Below are 7,641 nucleotides of genomic sequence, written 5' to 3'. Positions count from 1 at the left end.
CATCAACTCACACTAGTGACCATCAACCCGCACTAGTGACCATCAACCCACACTAGCGACCATCAACTCACACTAGTGACCATCAACCCACTCTAGTGACCATCAACTCACACTACTGACCATCAACTCACACTAGTGACCATCAACCCGCACTAGTGAACATCAACCCACATTAGTGACCATCAACTCAGGCTAGTGACCATCAACCCACACTAGTGACCATCAACTCAAACTAGTGACCATCAACTCACACTAATGACCGTCAACCCACACTAGTGACCATCAACTCACACTAATGACCATCAACTCACACTAGTGACCATCAACCCACACTAGTGACCATCAACTCACACTAGTGACCATCAACTCACACTAGTGACCATCAACTCACACTAGTGACCATCAACCCACACTAGTGACCATCAACTCACACTAGTGACCATCAACTCACACTAGTGACCATCAACCCACACTAGTGACCATCAACCCACACTAGTGACCATCAACTCACACTAGTGACCATCAACCCGCACTAGTGACCATCAACCCACAATACTGAACATCAACTCACACTATTGACCATCAACTCACACTAGTGACCATCAACTCACACTAGTGACCATCAATCCACACTACTGACCATCATCCCGCACTAGTGACCATCATCCCGCACTAGTGACCATCAACCCACACTAGTGACCATCAACTCACACTAGTGACCATCAACTCATTCTAGTGACCATCAACCCACACTAGTGACCATCAACCCACACTAGTGACCATCAACCCACACTAGTGACCATCAACTCACACTAGTGACCATCAACTCACACTAGTGACCATCAACTCACACTAGTGACCATCAACCCACACTAGTGACCATCAACTCACACTAGTGACCATCAACTCACACTAGTGACCATCAACCCACACTAGTGACCATCAACCCACACTAGTGACCATCAACCCACAATACTGAACATCAACTCACACTAGTGACCATCAACCCACACTAGTGACCATCAACTCACACTAGTGACCATCAACTCACACTAGTGACCATCAACTCACACTAGTGACCATCAACCCGCACTAGTGACCATCAACCCACAATACTGAACATCAACTCACACTATTGACCATCAACTCACACTAGTGACCATCAACTCACACTAGTGACCATCAATCCGCACTACTGACCATCAACCCGCACTAGTGACCATCAACTCACACTAGTGACCATCAACTCACACTAGTGACCATCAACCCGCACTAGTGACCATCAACCCACACTAGCGACCATCAACTCACACTAGTGACCATCAACCCACACTACTGACCATCAACTCACACTAGTGACCATCAACCCGCACTAGTGAACATCAACCCACATTAGTGACCATCAACTCAGGCTAGTGACCATCAACCCACACTAGTGACCATCAACTCAAACTAGTGACCATCAACTCACACTAATGACCGTCAACCCACACTAGTGACCATCAACTCACACTAATGACCATCAACTCACACTAGTGACCATCAACCCACACTAGTGACCATCAACTCACACTAGTGACCATCAACTCACACTAGTGACCATCAACTCACACTAGTGACCATCAACCCACACTAGTGACCATCAACTCACACTAGTGACCATCAACTCACACTAGTGACCATCAACCCACACTAGTGACCATCAACCCACACTAGTGACCATCAACTCACACTAGTGACCATCAACCCGCACTAGTGACCATCAACCCACACTAGTGACCATCAACTCACACTAGTGACCATCAACTCACACTAGTGACCATCAACCCGCACTAGTGACCATCAACCCACAATACTGAACATCAACTCACACTATTGACCATCAACTCACACTAGTGACCATCAACTCACACTAGTGACCATCAATCCGCACTACTGACCATCAACCCGCACTAGTGACCATCAACTCACACTAGCGACCATCAACTCACACTAGTGACCATCAACCCGCACTAGTGACCATCAACCCACACTAGCGACCATCAACTCACACTAGTGACCATCAACCCACACTAGTGACCATCAACTCACACTACTGACCATCAACTCACACTAGTGACCATCAACCCGCACTAGTGAACATCAACCCACATTAGTGACCATCAACTCAGGCTAGTGACCATCAACCCACACTAGTGACCATCAACTCAAACTAGTGACCATCAACTCACACTAATGACCGTCAACCCACACTAGTGACCATCAACTCACACTAGTGACCATCAACTCACACTAGTGACCATCAACTCACACTAGTGACCATCAACCCGCACTAGTGACCATCAACCCACAATACTGAACATCAACTCACACTATTGACCATCAACTCACACTAGTGACCATCAACTCACACTAGTGACCATCAATCCGCACTACTGACCATCAACCCGCACTAGTGACCATCAACTCACACTAGTGACCATCAACTCACACTAGTGACCATCAACCCGCACTAGTGACCATCAACCCACACTAGCGACCATCAACTCACACTAGTGACCATCAACCCACACTACTGACCATCAACTCACACTAGTGACCATCAACCCGCACTAGTGAACATCAACCCACATTAGTGACCATCAACTCAGGCTAGTGACCATCAACCCACACTAGTGACCATCAACTCAAACTAGTGACCATCAACTCACACTAATGACCGTCAACCCACACTAGTGACCATCAACTCACACTAATGACCATCAACTCACACTAGTGACCATCAACCCACACTAGTGACCATCAACTCACACTAGTGACCATCAACTCACACTAGTGACCATCAACTCACACTAGTGACCATCAACCCACACTAGTGACCATCAACTCACACTAGTGACCATCAACTCACACTAGTGACCATCAACCCACACTAGTGACCATCAACCCACACTAGTGACCATCAACTCACACTAGTGACCATCAACCCGCACTAGTGACCATCAACCCACACTAGTGACCATCAACTCACACTAGTGACCATCAACTCACACTAGTGACCATCAACCCGCACTAGTGACCATCAACCCACAATACTGAACATCAACTCACACTATTGACCATCAACTCACACTAGTGACCATCAACTCACACTAGTGACCATCAATCCGCACTACTGACCATCAACCCGCACTAGTGACCATCAACTCACACTAGTGACCATCAACTCACACTAGTGACCATCAACCCGCACTAGTGACCATCAACCCACACTAGCGACCATCAACTCACACTAGTGACCATCAACCCACACTAGTGACCATCAACTCACACTACTGACCATGAACTCACACTAGTGACCATCAACCCGCACTAGTGAACATCAACCCACATTAGTGACCATCAACTCAGGCTAGTGACCATCAACCCACACTAGTGACCATCAACTCAAACTAGTGACCATCAACTCACACTAATGACCGTCAACCCACACTAGTGACCATCAACTCACACTAATGACCATCAACTCACACTAGTGACCATCAACCCACACTAGTGACCATCAACTCACACTAGTGACCATCAACTCACACTAGTGACCATCAACTCACACTAGTGACCATCAACCCGCACTAGTGACCATCAACCCACAATACTGAACATCAACTCACACTATTGACCATCAACTCACACTAGTGACCATCAACTCACACTAGTGACCATCAACTCACACTAGTGACCATCAATCCGCACTACTGACCATCAACCCGCACTAGTGACCATCAACTCACACTAGTGACCATCAACTCACACTAGTGACCATCAACCCGCACTAGTGACCATCAACCCACACTAGCGACCATCAACTCACACTAGTGACCATCAACCCACTCTAGTGACCATCAACTCACACTACTGACCATCAACTCACACTAGTGACCATCAACCCGCACTAGTGAACATCAACCCACATTAGTGACCATCAACTCAGCCTAGTGACCATCAACCCACACTAGTGACCATCAACTCAAACTAGTGACCATCAACTCACACTAATGACCGTCAACCCACACTAGTGACCATCAACTCACACTAATGACCATCAACTCACACTAGTGACCATCAACCCACACTAGTGACCATCAACTCACACTAGTGACCATCAACTCACACTAGTGACCATCAACTCACACTAGTGACCATCAACCCACACTAGTGACCATCAACTCACACTAGTGACCATCAACTCACACTAGTGACCATCAACCCACACTAGTGACCATCAACCCACACTAGTGACCATCAACTCACACTAGTGACCATCAACCCGCACTAGTGACCATCAACCCACAATACTGAACATCAACTCACACTATTGACCATCAACTCACACTAGTGACCATCAACTCACACTAGTGACCATCAATCCACACTACTGACCATCATCCCGCACTAGTGACCATCATCCCGCACTAGTGACCATCAACCCACACTAGTGACCATCAACTCACACTAGTGACCATCAACTCATTCTAGTGACCATCAACCCACACTAGTGACCATCAACCCACACTAGTGACCATCAACTCACACTAGTGACCATCAACCCACACTAGTGACCATCAACTCACACTAGTGACCATAAACTCACACTAGTGACCATCAACTCACACTAGTGACCATCAACCCGCACTAGTGACCATCAACCCACAATACTGAACATCAACTCACACTATTGACCATCAACTCACACTAGTGACCATCAACTCACACTAGTGACCATCAATCCGCACTACTGACCATCAACCCGCACTAGTGACCATCAACTCACACTAGTGACCATCAACTCACACTAGTGACCATCAACCCGCACTAGTGACCATCAACCCACACTAGCGACCATCAACTCACACTAGTGACCATCAACCCACACTAGTGACCATCAACTCACACTACTGACCATCAACTCACACTAGTGACCATCAACCCGCACTAGTGAACATCAACCCACATTAGTGACCATCAACTCAGGCTAGTGACCATCAACCCACACTAGTGACCATCAACTCAAACTAGTGACCATCAACTCACACTAATGACCGTCAACCCACACTAGTGACCATCAACTCACACTAATGACCATCAACTCACACTAGTGACCATCAACCCACACTAGTGACCATCAACTCACACTAGTGACCATCAACTCACACTAGTGACCATCAACTCACACTAGTGACCATCAACCCACACTAGTGACCATCAACTCACACTAGTGACCATCAATTCACACTAGTGACCATCAACCCACACTAGTGACCATCAACCCACACTAGTGACCATCAACTCACACTAGTGACCATCAACCCACACTAGTGACCATCAACTCACACTAGTGACCATCAACCCACACTAGTGACCATCAACTCACACTAGTGACCATCAACCCGCACTAGCGACCATCAACCCACACTAGTGACCATCAACTCACACTAGTGACCATCAACTCGCACTAGTGACCATCAACCCGCACTAGTGACCATCAACCCACACTAGTGACCATCAACCCACACTAGTGACCATCAACTCACACTAGTGACCATCAACTCACACTAGTGACCATCAACTCACACTAGTGACCATCAACTCACACTAGTGACCATCAACTCGCACTAGTGACCATCAACCCGCACTAGTGACCATCAACCCACACTAGTGACCATCAACCCACACTAGTGACCATCAACTCACACTAGTGACCATCAACTCACACTAGTGACCATCAACTCACACTAGTGACCATCAATCCACACTACTGCCCATCATCCCGCACTAGTGACCATCAACCCACACTAGTGACCATCAACTCACACTAGTGACCATCAACTCATTCTAGTGACCATCAACCCACACTAGTGACCATCAACCCACAATACTGAACATCAACTCACACTAGTGACCATCAACCCACACTAGTGACCATCAACTCACACTAGTGACCATCAACTCACACTAGTGACCATCAACTCACACTAGTGACCATCAACCCGCACTAGTGACCATCAACCCACAATACTGAACATCAACTCACACTATTGACCATCAACTCACACTAGTGACCATCAACTCACACTAGTGACCATCAATCCGCACTACTGACCATCAACCCGCACTAGTGACCATCAACTCACACTAGTGACCATCAACTCACACTAGTGACCATCAACCCGCACTAGTGACCATCAACCCACACTAGCGACCATCAACTCACACTAGTGACCATCAACCCACACTACTGACCATCAACTCACACTAGTGACCATCAACCCGCACTAGTGAACATCAACCCACATTAGTGACCATCAACTCAGGCTAGTGACCATCAACCCACACTAGTGACCATCAACTCAAACTAGTGACCATCAACTCACACTAATGACCGTCAACCCACACTAGTGACCATCAACTCACACTAATGACCATCAACTCACACTAGTGACCATCAACCCACACTAGTGACCATCAACTCACACTAGTGACCATCAACTCACACTAGTGACCATCAACTCACACTAGTGACCATCAACCCACACTAGTGACCATCAACTCACACTAGTGACCATCAACTCACACTAGTGACCATCAACCCACACTAGTGACCATCAACCCACACTAGTGACCATCAACTCACACTAGTGACCATCAACCCGCACTAGTGACCATCAACCCACACTAGTGACCATCAACTCACACTAGTGACCATCAACTCACACTAGTGACCATCAACCCGCACTAGTGACCATCAACCCACAATACTGAACATCAACTCACACTATTGACCATCAACTCACACTAGTGACCATCAACTCACACTAGTGACCATCAATCCGCACTACTGACCATCAACCCGCACTAGTGACCATCAACTCACACTAGTGACCATCAACTCACACTAGTGACCATCAACCCGCACTAGTGACCATCAACCCACACTAGCGACCATCAACTCACACTAGTGACCATCAACCCACACTAGTGACCATCAACTCACACTACTGACCATCAACTCACACTAGTGACCATCAACCCGCACTAGTGAACATCAACCCACATTAGTGACCATCAACTCAGGCTAGTGACCATCAACCCACACTAGTGACCATCAACTCAAACTAGTGACCATCAACTCACACTAGTGACCATCAATCCACACTACTGACCATCATCCCGCACTAGTGACCATCAACTCACACTAGTGACCATCAACCCACACTAGTGACCATCAACTCACACTAGTGACCATCAACTCACACTAGTGACCATCAACCCACACTAGTGACCATCAACTCACACTAGTGACCATCAATTCACACTAGTGACCATCAACCCACACTAGTGACCATCAACCCACACTAGTGACCATCAACTCACACTAGTGACCATCAACCCACACTAGTGACCATCAACTCACACTAGTGACCATCAACCCACACTAGTGACCATCAACTCACACTAGTGACCATCAACTCACACCATCAACTCACACTAGTGACCATCAACCCGCACTAGCGACCATCAACCCACACTAGTGACCATCAACTCACACTAGTGACCATCAACTCGCACTAGTGACCATCAACC

Source organism: Oncorhynchus nerka, linkage group LG3 (assembly GCF_034236695.1).
Source record: "Oncorhynchus nerka isolate Pitt River linkage group LG3, Oner_Uvic_2.0, whole genome shotgun sequence".
In the NCBI taxonomy this organism is placed as follows: Eukaryota; Metazoa; Chordata; class Actinopteri; order Salmoniformes; family Salmonidae; genus Oncorhynchus; species Oncorhynchus nerka.
The sequence above is the reverse complement of the archived record's forward strand: the minus strand, read 5'-3'. Positions refer to the sequence as shown.